This window comes from Seriola lalandi, unplaced genomic scaffold (assembly GCF_002814215.2).
Source record: "Seriola lalandi dorsalis isolate HSWRI2012SDOR001 ecotype SW California unplaced genomic scaffold, Sedor1 jcf7180002053927, whole genome shotgun sequence".
Taxonomy (NCBI): domain Eukaryota; kingdom Metazoa; phylum Chordata; class Actinopteri; order Carangiformes; family Carangidae; genus Seriola; species Seriola lalandi.
This window is the reverse complement of record NW_019524480.1, coordinates 99,298-113,525: the sequence shown is the minus strand read 5'-3', so window position 1 is coordinate 113,525 and position 14,228 is coordinate 99,298.

Genomic DNA, 14,228 nt, shown 5'->3' with positions numbered 1-14,228 from the left:
CCTCGAGGTCGACCAAGGACACGCTGGAGGGATTATATCTCTCGGCTGGCCTTGGAACGCCTCGGGATTCTCCCGGAGGAACTGGTGGAAGTGGCTGGGGAGAGGGCCGTCTGGACCTCTCTGTTGAGGCTGCTGCCCCCGCGACCCGGATCCGGATAAGCGGGAGACGACGAGACGACGAGGGTTTTTCCACAAAGATGGTCAATTACCAAGTTAAAATTTTGTACAATTAAGTCCAATCTTTCTACCTCACTGACAAAAAAAAGAATGTGCAAATATTAATCATTTCAAAAGTTAAACTGCTGGCCACAAGATGTTGCCTACTTCAATAAAGAAAAAAAATATATATTTTCTGTGTGTAATCACATCCAAGCTCCCAGACTGGTTGTGATGTCAAAACATGATTTTGTTCTTACTTGTCATAAACTGAGATTAAAGGTGAGCACAGAGAAACTTTCCCCCTTCAGCAGATTCATTTCAAAAGACCTTTCTAGTGTCAAACTCTGCACATACATAATTCTGCACTTGAAGGTCAAAGCAAGTGAGGTAACAATAAGAAGAACACATTTGAGTGGAGGGAGACTTTTAGAGCTTTCTTTTCACTTCTCCTGAGAATCACATTTACATGCTTCTATTTTGCTTTGCCCGATGTGAGGGAAAAATTATTTGTTTTTTTCCACTCAAAGAGGTGCAGCGCTATGATTGGGATGGATGGTGGATGCAGAGAGTGCAGGACTTTGGTGCTGAGGATCAGAGTAACCTTCGCGTAACTTTAACCAAGCACTCTGAGTTGCCTAAACATCACCATAAAAATAGGGAAAACAGATGAAACACGTCTTTTGCAGATATGTCCATGAAAAATGTTTCCCCATTATTTTAGAAACACAAATCTCTGCAGGATCATGTTTTTCTCTCAAAACATACAGTACATGCTATTGAAAATTTATTGCATGCAAATGTAATTTCTTGGACACAGGGTGGTGTTTAAAGGTGTACTTCAGTTTAGTCTTGCTTTGTCATAAAGCTGATGGACTGATTTATGAAAAAAATGGTTGAAATTGATGCTGCAGAAACTGAAATATTCTGCGTTCTAGTCCCTCATATGGGTCAGATTCCAGAAACAGTGGATCACTTTCCATGATGCAACGGTTGCATGCTTTATTAGACCCTTCAGAAAGTTTAGAAAGAGCCATCCAATGCCACCTAGGACCCCCACCCCCCACCCCCATGTTAAGTAAAGTTTTCTTGATGTGTTAAATTGGTGAAATATCCCTTTAAATATAATATGAGCCTGGTGGTTGGTTGACAGTTTGTCTGATCTTCTACAGGGAAAGTTACAGGCCCTCAGATTAATGGTGATCAAAACAGGACTCAGTTTTTTTTAATTGTTTGGGTCATTTTGGGAAATAGGATTATTTGTTGTCTTTTCTAGAGTTAGAGGAGAAGACATCTGTTGTCCAGACATCACATGGGATCTTTTCATTTAACTCTAAGGAAGAAATAAATGAGCATATTTCCTAAAATGTCAAACTGTACCTTTAAATTTTTTATTACACTAGTGTAAAATTTTGAGCAAGAAAGTTCAAAGCAGATTTTTTTCCTGTCAGCAGAATCTCTTTAAAGATGTTTAAACGTGTGGCAGGTGCTGCATACAGAGGAATTGTAGTACACATATGTATCTATCTCACACCTCACAGTCTTCCCCCTGTATTCTATGTAGAACACAGACCAACCATTACCTTTGTTATTTTGGTTAATATCACACATTGGACATTACCGAGAGCAGAGGCGCTGGCAGGTGAGAACAGGTCATCATGCTGTCCACGTATTAGACCAGATTAATGGTTTGTTGTCTTCGTGGCAGTTGCCAAGGCTGCTGGAAGATGAATGAAATGTGACTTGTTTCTACAGAAAATGGACACCAAAATACACAAAGATGGAAACCTAAATAGGTTGTCTAATTAGAGATAGCAGTGGGCAGTCCTTCTCATTATCAATCCATACAGCCTCCCGACGTGAAAACAGCTTTGACGTCGGTGAGTAATTGCATTACCCCTCACCTCTATCTACCCTATATGCAATGCAGCAATTTGCAATAGGAGTGCCTATTTCCCCACACGAGCAGAGAGTAAGAAAGGCCATTTCCATGTTACAAGCACATATTCAAGCGAAAATACTGGTATTTCTTTAATATTATAAGCCACTTACACTAACATATAGTTTAGCTGCTAGCTTTTTTTTGGATATTTGAATGTGTTCTTAATACTTTTCAGGCAATGTTTGATTTCCATTTATTACCAAAGGGGAACTGATAGTCTCAGTCTGATATTTGATGTCTGATAGTCATCTGCAGGGAAAAGTGCTGTATTAAGTAGTATAAAATCAGTATGAAATCAAATCAGAATATGACAAATATTCACTTGCAATAGATTTGGATGAATATCCAGTCTCCGCTCACATAACACAAGACCATATTCTACAGCCATGCTAACAGCTATGTGAGGCTGTATATAGGCAAAATGGTGGTTTGAGCTAAAGGCTGTTTTCACAATGATGATGCTACAATGCTGATATAATATTCAACCTCTTCAGAGTTTAAGTTTAGCATCTTAGCATGCTAACATTTGCTGAGTAGCTTTAAATGCAAAGTATACTTGAGGCTGATGTTTTGCGGGTATTTAGCCATTAGCCAATTAATTCAAGTCATTACAGTTCATCCTGAGGGAAACATGAATATCTCTATCGAATATTAATTGCACTTCATCCAGCAGTTTAATCAAAACCACAAATATCATCCTCATGGTTGTGCTAGAGGAAAATTCAGAAGATCTTCAGAGCAGGGTTCCCGATCTGCTGACGATTAATGTCTGTACAAAATTTTGTCAAAATCTATCCAGTATTTCTCATGGCATGGCTAAAAGGCATCAAATCCTCACACTGGAAAAGCTGGAACCAGTGAATTTTTGGTTTTTGACTCAAATGATTAATCAATTATCAAAACAGTGGCCAACTGATTTTCTGTTCATCTATTAATCAACCTGTTGTTTAAGCTGTAGTTCACCAAGTGACATGTCAAATCCTAGATATCAGAGGGTCCTTGAACGCACCAATGGACAGTCAGTATCTGATGCAAACGTATCTTTCACAAAATCAGAGGTGGCAAGTTGTTCACAGTGATGGATTACCCATGTCCCATGTTAGTTTCAAACCTCTGCAAGCTAATTTTGATAGGGCACTGAAATGAATGGAAAATAATGGCTGGCAAGAAGAAGGAAATCAATCTACAACCTTATGGTTTGCGCTGGGAAATAGCCAGTAATGAAAAGTATACACAGTCTGTGGCTAATGAAATGGAAGAGGCAAAACTGCCATTATGATCCTTTAAAGGCCTCTATAATAATATGGTAACTGCAGCGGAAACTCATTCAGCATCAATAATATTAGCTTTGATATTAAATACTTTGCGGTATGCATGTTTGGAGGTGTGGCAGGTTCACAGGAGGTGTATGCAACCCATTAACCATGAGAGAAACCCAGTCTGGAGATGGCTAATCTTGTTTTACTTTGCAAATGCATTTGCTTGCACTTAATTGCAGCTGCAAGCAGCCTCTGAGTGGACGACGATACAAATTTGAGCGATTGTTTCGGCTTCTTTTGACCCTTTATGAATGTTGGGGTTAATCTGGTTAAATTACTGCCAAATAAATTAGATTATGAAAATTTGGTTATCACAGAAATACCACTGATGTAAATCAGGGACGAAGGAAAAGAGGGTTTTCATTTAACAGCTGTTACGGGCAGCGCAAAGGCACACACAGCTTTTGATGGATATGTCAAAATAATATCCCTCACAGGAAGGATTTTTAAAAATAGGACCGTTGGGTCTTTTTTTTCTTTTTTTTTAGGGCCGAACGGTTTTCTTACAATGACTTTCTTACAATGAGGTTTGAATTGTTGACTCAGATGCTGCAAAAACTTCCTCTGCAGCGCATGATAAGCTACACCTCCTGATTCAGCCTGACAGCAGCCCAACAAGCTAATAATGGTTCACATAGACATTTACGTTTCTCTAAATGTTTTCCATTTAAGTAATACAAAGCTCGTTTTTGAATGGCAGAATGTGTCGGGTTGACTGAAATGTTCATATAATGTTTTTCCACCGTGGGCCTCACAGAAAATCCTTTCAATTAGACTTAAAGCTGCACTAGTCAATATTTCTTACATCAATGGATAGTGGATTGGAAAATTATGTTTAATGTGAAAGGTGTCACACAAGTGACCAGCAAAGACCTGCAGTTCACCTCAGCTCTGCAGTGTTTTAGCATCTTTAAACCAATAACCGAAACAGGTTATTCTTTTGGTTCTCCACCCCTCAAATTTTTGGTTTAGTCTCTTCAAGCATGTTTCCAGGCGCTGCAGACAGTTGTTTGTCAGTTTGTTTCTCAGGCAGTTGTTTTCAGTGACGAAGCTCTAAAAACTGACTTTACACCTGCACAGCACAAAACCGCAGGCAGAGTTAGCTAACAGCAGAACGATGATGATGATTGAGATTGATTATTGGACTTTCATTGGTCAGGAGGCCCGAAGCGTGACTCCAAATAAACACTAATGTTCCTGTGTGTCTGCTGGATGTGTAAATAGGCAACTGTTTGCTAACAAGTTCACAAATAACACAAATCACTCAATGCTGCTTATGCATGGTACAATTTTTCCAGTATGAGTTGCACTTTTTGATTGAGAAAATAGATTAGATACAGAAAGAACAGAAATTCAACTCGAGTTCACTTTTTATTTGTTACTTATTCAACTCGAAATCAAATCAGTGGCTGTTGATCAATTATAATATTTTGACATTTAAAACTGGCCAAATGAACTGTTTAGAAATTACAGGCATTCATCACAGCCCTCAAAGTATTTCTAATAAACACAACCTGTGTCTAGAATTATGAGGTTTTTCTGCCACTTACTTTACTTTTTAAAAGGATATTTAGAGCCAATCAGCCTCAGTAATAAGAGGTCATGAAATTCAGAGCTGTCTCACCAGAGCAGGTTTGGGTTGAATGGCGCAGCTAGCTAATCTCCATATGAAATGCATACAACAAAGGGGAAAATTAGCTGCAAAGAGTAATTGTTTAGAATGAGGCATGGAGAAAGTAAGCACAGGAGAATGGAGGCGGCAGAGCAGGGACCAACAGCTTTAGTAATGAACTACCCTGTAAATGTCCCATGAGTTCACACACACAAGCTGTTTTTGCCCAAAGCAATATATTTTAAAAAAATAGTCAGAGCTTGCAAGATTAATTCCATGTTGATTTCCTAAATAGGATCAGATTGAGGCGTTGAACATGCAGAATCAAACCTGGAGCCTGCAGAATTTCAATGAAAAAGCTGATTTAAGTCTTTCTTGTCTATAATTTTTTTTTTTTCACCATTTAATGCCATAAGCAGGCCTTTGTCATGGGAATCATTTGATCTTAATATTTTTTATCACATGGCAGTAAATAAATCCACAAAAATTCACAACTAGATTAACCAAAACAGCACAATATCATAATAAGTAGGACCCCAAAGCCAACACAAGTCAAATAGGTCTGTTACCCGAGGGATGTCACGGTCATTTAAATGTAAACACGAACAACAGAGCAAAACATGTAGACGCTAAACAGAGGCAATGTATACAAGGACCGATTTTAGATATGTGCTTTTTTTTTGTAATCCATGACATGGCCTCAGGCAGGTTTTGGGGTCATTTGCATTCTTTCAAGCAGTCCTGCAACAAAACAATGCCAAACACCGTGCCCTCCTCCGACAGCGAGCTTCCACAGCAGCCAGCTCTGCAGCAATCCGCTGCCTCTCTCTGCAGCTGAAGTTGCATTGTCATGGACACGGCATGAGGTGGAGGGAAAACTGGTCAGAAACAGAGAGAGATTGTTATGGTAACATCTGTTTGTTTGGAGGTGTGGTGTAAATGTAGGTGTGGCTAATTGCACTATGTTCTCCTTAGGTCACCGCCAGTGAGCATAAACTCTACGGCTTGTTATTTAGAGCTTGGAGGCGTTGAAGTGATAATGTCAGCCCGGCTTGGGCCGACAAACAGACCACTGCTCCTGCCCCAGACTGGTATAAACCCTTCAGGGCAAAGATGCTCCAATCCCTCCACATTCCAGAGACAGGGGGCTTTAGTCGACCCACCTCTGCAGTGCAACCGCCTGTGTTTAAACAGTCTTAATCAGATCTATGTGTTGGACTGTTGAGGGAAGGGCTGGATCCGCATTGTTGCCTTAAACAATGACCGGCTTTGCGGCTGCGGTGTGGGGTGACACCTGTAAGGTGCTCCTTTCACACAATGCAAACAAGGTTTAAGGAAGTCAGTAAGTAAGCAAACTTTATTTATGTGACGCTTTTCAAAACAGGAGCAACCAAGAGCTCTCCAGACAGGGGCCAAAGAAAGGACATGAAGATTGACGATATGCCAAAATGTGGGAGCATTTAAACCAGAAAAAATTAAGGTGTCATCACATTATAAAGCCAAAGTGATTACAGTTAAATGCTGTTTTCAATTTGAAATCATTTAGCTCTAAATAATCTTTCATTAAGTTTAATTTGTTTTAATTTGTTACCATTATTTCAATCCTCAGGAAATGCAATATGTTGTGATTCAGCTCTGTCTGCAAAATGATTGGCTGGTTGTTTGGTTTCTGTTAGTGGCAATTCAAACTGACTGATTTGATGACTGCAGGGTGTGGAAGATGTTTCATCTAGGGACTTGCTGAAGATATCCAGCAAGCACCTAGCAATCAGGAAAGTCTGAGGAGTAATCAACCAGCGTCTGATGACAGAAATGTTTTGGAATCACAGAAATCTGGTAAAGTAGCCGACTGCAACCTCAAATTAAGGGCAAAAACAATGAGCAGTATAACTGTTTCACCTCTGAGCAACTTGATGCAATCAGGAAATTCAGCAAATAAATGCACGCGTATCATCAATGCATGCAGCATGTTTATTTGCGAGTGACTGTCACCAACTGCAGGGACCTGCTCAAGGATCATGAGCAGCGGTGCATTCAGAAATCTGACACCCTCTCAGAATAAAAGACAGCCCAGAATTTATGCTCATCTCTGCTGGAGTTGAGCATAAATTCAGAGAAGGTCGGGGAGCTACAGATGTTTATTTCCTTTGCTGCAAACTAGCTTAATTGGAGATAAATGCAGGCAATTTTGGATACCATACTTATTTCATACTAAACTGAAACAAATCAAGAGGGGGCTTGATCAGCAAAAGCCATAAAAAGATAAAAGCACGAAGCCTCTGCTTTCAGGTAGACATTTAATCCAATAAAATGTACTAACAAGAAAAAGCTTGAAGACATCAGCACCCAGGAGTTTGTTATGTGTCTGTCAAGGTGCAATATGTCTGGTCAGTGGTTAGACACAAAGAAAATTCCATTTGCTATCTACCACTCGCAGTTGTATCAATTTTTAAAACCACCAAGTTTTATTTTTGTACATTGGTCTGATTTTATATTCCCTAAAATGTTTGCACAAACAAACCTACACGCGTTTAGATTGATTACTGACCATTTGCTAGTCTAGACTTTTATCATCAATGGCTCAAATGACGTGAATGTCTATAATATGAAAGGTATACCTTGTGAATTTTCTCCCAACACTACAGTTCCCTTCAGCTCTTTAGAGTGTTTTAGCGTCTTTCAGCTCATTGTTTTGGTTTTTCTTGAGATAATATTTAATTGTGTATTAAAAACCCTTACGTCATCATTTCAGCTTTGCTAATATTAAACTCATTTGTACAAGCCGACATAACCAGGCTCCACAGGCGCTCAGTGCCATGTCATGAAACCTCTCAGCACAGTCCCCTGGGGGCATCTGTGGGAAACTGTGAGGTGTCACTTTGTGATATGTTTCCCTCTGTTCATGGGATCAATATGTGGAACTCCATACCTCCTGATGAATGTTAAAACCTAAGTTGAAATCATTTCTCTGGATCAGATGTAGTTATAGATGATCTACTTTCAGGGCTTTTTTGTTTGTTTGTTTTTATAGTATTTTATTGTATTACTGTTTGTTCCCTTTTTTGTTATTCGAATAAAGTCCCAACTAGGAGGTAGCTTAGGCATGAATGCTAAGTGCTACTGTATCTGGTTTTTGCCTTAACTGAAATTTTAAATGAACTAATAAATTTGTTTCTAACAAAGGCAGCAAACAATTAGCATAGCTACTTTTATCACAGTTGACAAATAACCTCCCAAACCCTCCAAAGCTCATCTGGTGACACATTTTTAAATGAGAGCAGGATTATTGTAATGTATGTAAAGCTCAGAAACAGAACATAAAGGCCTCAGTGAATGAAAGCTGGAGTTTTTCTTCTTCTACACAGTGCAAAGCCACATTTTGATGAAATCTCAACAGTCTTTACTCCCGGTCCATAAATGGCACCAGCTGATTCAGTTTTTGTGGGAGGAAAAAAAAAAATGTTCATCTTTTATATTTGATTACTTTGTCATCTGTTTGATATTCTTGACATACCCTTTTCACTCCAATATATCAAGAGATTGTATCTCACTTTAGCTGGTATCCACTCCTTCTGCTTTAAAGATTAACTGGCAAACAGAATGTCAACCTGCTTTCACCATTACTTTGTAAAAAAAAAAAAAAGAAGAGAGCAAAAATCAGTAGCAAACGATAGCACAGCACAGACAAATTATTCCAACAACTTTGGCTTTGAAATCCCTATATGCTGAGGAGTTCAAACTTTTTAATTCTAATAACAGAATTGCCATAACATGACTTATCTTTTGTTTAAGAGTTAATTTCATGGAACATTTGGGCGTTTTGTATCACTGTGAGAAAGTGGCTGAAGACGAATTCCCTAAATATTCACTGCTATATTCAAGAGGAATAACAAGAATCCGCCATGCGTGTTTACTCTGGGTTGTTGTTCAAAGCATCAGCCTGCAGCAGGCGGCATTTAACTACTGCCGATTCCACTGACAATGTGCCACCATTTACTGACAAACCAACAAATAGTTTGAGGCTTAGGTGAGAAATAAACAATACTGACAGCTGACAGATGCCTGAGTTGTAGCAGACCAGCCTACATCTTTCTGAATAATTTCTCTACCTTTGATGTTGCCAGTGAATTACATTTATGCATTCACAAACAGGTAATTTGGGAAAAACAGACACAACCAGCAGCCAAGCTCAGCAGACTGGGTCAAATATATCACAAGCCAACAGCTGCATCCAGCACAGCGCCCAGGCAGAGACAGACTGTGAGCATTTTACTTGTAATACATCTGAACTCTATTTTTCCCTCAGCCCCTGTTGTAATTGATTCTCCCTCACAGGTTTTTATCCACAATCAACTGGGTTTGTTTCCTCCATTTTTTTATATGAATTCCTCAAACAATCCTTGTTGCTTGATTTAAGGTTCTCAGTTTGAAAACTTGGTCTCCCTGTTTGGTCAGAAAGTATCTTTTCATCGCATGATAAATATTCTTTTATCGAAATCATCACTGTTGATCAAGACTTTCTTTGAAGCCTTGATATAAATATTAAAACAGGCTGTGTGCCTTCATCTAAATGTCAGGATAAAGCAAATGTTTCATACTTACAAGGCACTTTCTTACTAGAGATGTACCTTCTTCAAACCATTGTGTAAGCATAATTTGTGTAATTTCCTCTTATATCATATATTGCATAATCATTAAATAAATTCATCGCTGCATTTGAAGAGCTCGCCCTTCTGTTAATGCCTATGAAAACTGCAGTAGCTTCTCTGTAGCATATTTCAGGCAGGTCGTAGGCCTATAGGCATCGCTTCCTCTCACCGAGCACAATGGTTTCACAAGGAATTTGTCTCGGTTATTTTGCGCCAACATGCAAAACAGTTCCACAATATAGGATTAACTGACTAGAGGCAGGATAAAAACCTCTCGCCTGATGACAGGACACACGGTACGACATTAAGCTATAGAAAATGCAATTACATGTTCAAAACGGAGGTGCAGCCAAAACACTGTTGTTTTTCATGTGTGTTAAAAAGATCTTTACATCTTTGCACACTAAATTTTATAGCATTAACTGGCCCAATTCTGGCATTTCAAAAAAGTTAAAAGTGTGTTTACACATTCATTTTCAACATCTTAATGAGTTCAGAAATACTTTCCCTGTAAATTAAGGGGAGACGAGCATGGCAAAACCAACTTTTTTTTTTAAATTATCGTATTTTTAGGAAATATCATAGCACTCTATTACTGCCAGCCACTCTTTCTTTCTCTATTCACACTGCCACTGTTCTACTATAAATAGATTTGACAACAGAATAATAAAGAGCCATGAAAGAACGAGAGAGAATACATGATATAAAAGCGAATGCCAACCAGTGGCACTGAAGCGTCAGTCAACATTGTTGTGATAACACTTCAAAGCTCAATGTATCTACACGCTTTTAAGTTCTTAGGACACCAGATTTTATCCTGTTTAGAGGCAAAACTTGGTGTGTGAAAACTTAATCAATATTTAAATATTAACAGTGAAAATGTTCAATGTGAGAGGCGTTGTTCATAGGTTGAGTGTAGCAGTATGGCTTTCAACGTACATTCAAAGCTATTTGTCAATAAAAAAAATGCTACAACTCCTCAAGACCCAAGTTCCTGCGTCTCCCCTGTGCTTCACCAGTACAGTCCAGACTCCGCTGGCTTATCTGTAAAAGTCAACACATGCCAGTGCTATGTGGCAATAGTGAAAATTACAAACAGTTCCTGTGTGATAACACACACACACACACTTTTTTTTTTTTCCATTTAGCTTGTGATGAATAATCTGTTCAATCATGTTTGTTTTCTGAATCAGTTTGTAAAGGAACTCTCACACAGCATCTGTCAGTAGCTATTGTACCAAACACAACTGTTTACATACACAACATGGAAAAAAGACGTAGAGAACATGTATACCATTGTGTATATGCTAAATGTGTTTTGCACAGTTGCCCTTTCAAACTGTCAGAAAAATCACTACCTCCCAGCATTAGACATGTCATTTAGTCTCCTCACTTGATTTCTGTTGCAATCAAGACTCAGTATCAATTGATAGGCTCTAATATAAGTGAGATAGGAATGAGGAGCTCAGACAAAGAGATCTATTCTCCTTTTCTTCGTGTAAATGTGAGGATTAGTTTGGGGGAAAAGTTAGGCTCTACAGAGAACAATAAAATCAATAAAACACAGACTCCTCACAGAAAGAGAGGTAACTCTGCATCGACTACAGGCTGCTCACACACTCAATCAGATTAACTAATGAAGCAATTATTGATCCAAAGTGGGGCTGCTGGCCGGCACAGGAATGGCCATTAAGTGGATCTTCCCCTCCCTTGGCCTTGCTGAAAATGTCAGGGTCACTCTGCTCGCTGCTTGACACAGTTTACTGAAGCTCAATCTGTAGAAGACTAATCACTCGTCTGCCTCCGAGGAGCGGTTCTGAAGGGGCCAACACCTCCACAGGATAGGGGAGAAATTTGATTTTCCCAAAACCTGGTGAGGAGCCAAATTAACCTGTGCCATATTTGCTGCTGTTTCAATCGTGCGAAAATGAAGGAATGCAAAAGAGAACTGATGACTGCAGAGCTGCAAATGAGCATGCCACGCTGCACCGCCAGTTCTGGTTACTGCTGTTGCTGCATTTATTCTGACAAAGCTGAATTGAATTATCTTTATATATGAAACATACCTATGATAATTAGTGTAGGCCTACAACACAATCCAGTGGGGGAAGACAGAGAGAGAGCGGCAGAGAGAGAAAGAGAGAGAGAGACAGAGAAAGAGAGAAAAAAAGATTTCCTGTCTGCAGTATCCCTGAATGTCAAAAATATGTACTTTTATTGCCTGAGTCCATGGCAACACAAGGTTGTTTGTTTCCATGCTCATAGCAGGAGCAGTGTCACAAGATGTCTCACAAGATGTCAAAATAGGAGTGCTCATTCTTTCATCAAATAAAAGACAGCAGGAGCTGGTACAGTTCCTCACTATGACACCATATATTGTGATTCATTATTCTGTGTGTAATCTCTTTCTCCAGTCATGGGGACTGACTGAAAATGTTCTCCTGTGAATACAAAATCAACCTGAGCTTCAGCTGCATTCATTCCAGTGAAAGGCAAAAGCATGACATGAAGTTTAAGGACAACTAGCTCACAGGATTACTGTAGATTCTCTGGTTGCATGAATTTAAGGTTGCTCTGTTTTTGTTGTTTCCGTGTTGTTCAATATTTCGTCCTTGACCGGTCCCACCTGAAATCCCAATTATGACCAAGATGTTATTGTTTGGTAATTGAACATCACGCTCCAGGCTTGGTCATCAGTCAGTCTCATTCACTTTCACCCACACGGGGGAAAAAAAGCAAATAGTTCTTTTTTTTCTCTCTCTGCGCACTGAGGCAGGAAAAATATTGCTTTGCGGTTAACTTCTAATCAAATTGCATTAGGTTTTCACAGCCTGTGCCCTCACTCCATTTGCACAAACCATCACAGACCTACATGAATTTCACACCCAGGGTGAGGAATACTTACTTCTTCACCCCAATAGATTTCTCCCCCAGCCCAACACATACTGTGCGCACATGCAGACACACATTTTGTGATCAGACAAGCATGATCATGCAGTAACAGCACAGTGGTAAACCATTTTATTTGCAGCAAGTGTGGTTTTAATGACATTTTACATGCTCTTTTTTTTTTTTTTTTACCAACTTCTGAAATAGACTCGCTGAAACTGTCACTGTTATGCCTGTTTAAGAGCCTGGTTCTGCCACAGAAAACAGCCACATCTATAGTCACAATATATTCGTCATCACGTGGGAAACCTCACCCCAACAACAACAATCTACGCAAGTATATGAAACCAACTGCTGACATGCAGTCAAAAATAAGTTACAAGTGAAGAGAAGTAAAAGCTCTCTCAGTGCCAAAGCACTCACATTAATTCTAATTATTAGCATAGTCATTATATGGATATCAATTATTGTCTCTTGAATGTGCTCAGTGAAATAAGTGAAAAGTAAGGAGATATGTGCAAGGATTTTAATAATTAAATAAGGCTAAATTATTTATGAGGTAATTTCTTCATTATAATTAACCTTGGACCTACATCCTATAGCCTGTTATAACATGAATCTTCTGTCCTCTGCCTGTGAGGCACAGAGCAGCGAGACTCCTGCATGAAACAAGTCTAAGCCAGGGGCTGATTGAAAGTATGCCTCAGTGTGTGTGTGTGTGTGTGTGTGTGTGTTTGTGTGTGTGTGTGTGTGTGTGTTTCTGTGAGTGCATGTATCTGTAAGTGTGTGAGAGTGCATGTCGGATACAGCAGAAGTTCCTCAAGCACTGTGGTTAAGTACAATTTTGAGGTTCTGGCACATTCCATCGTAGGAGATGTCTACTTTAACTGTACATCTTAGATTCACTGCAGTTTAGACGATGGCTGTATTTTTAAGCTACTTTGCAGATTCGGATTTCTCACTGCGATAAGCTCATGAAATGTCACTGTTGTCGGTTAAAAATAAATTAAAAAATCTAAATGTCAACTTTTCAGAGCAACAGTTTAGCCAATGAAAACCCCTCAAAATTATTAAAAATCCAAAACAATTTTCCTTTTGTGGGAGGTTTTAATTCCTCATGCATTAACCACTCTGACATACAGACCATCTGTTGAAAGACAGCTGAAACAACTGGTCAATTAATCAATTAGATGATGGACAGAATATTTAATGCAACTATTCTGAGATTAGATTGGTTGTGTAAATGGCAAAAGATTCTCTGGCTCCAGCTTCTCAAATATGAGGATCTGCTGCTCGTCTTTCCTGTGAATCATCTTAAATACCTTCAGGTTCTGGATTCCGAGTGAAAAGCCGTGAAATTGTGATTTTAATTTTTCACTATTTGTCTGATGTTTAATCGACCAACTGAGTGTCACCGCCAGATTACTACTTGAGTACAATTTACTACTAATCCTAGCTAATGTGTGCTTTTACCTCAGCTAAGTTTTGTGTGTGTGTGTGTGTGTGTGTGTGTGTGTGTGTGTGTGTGTGTGTGTGCGCGTGCGTGCGTGCGAGTGTGTGTGTGCTTGGATTTGTGTCAACATGTGTGTGCATGCAGCATGTATGGGTGGGGTAGGGGAGTTGGAAATGAGAGTGAAGGGGGTGAGAGAGAGGGGAAGGTT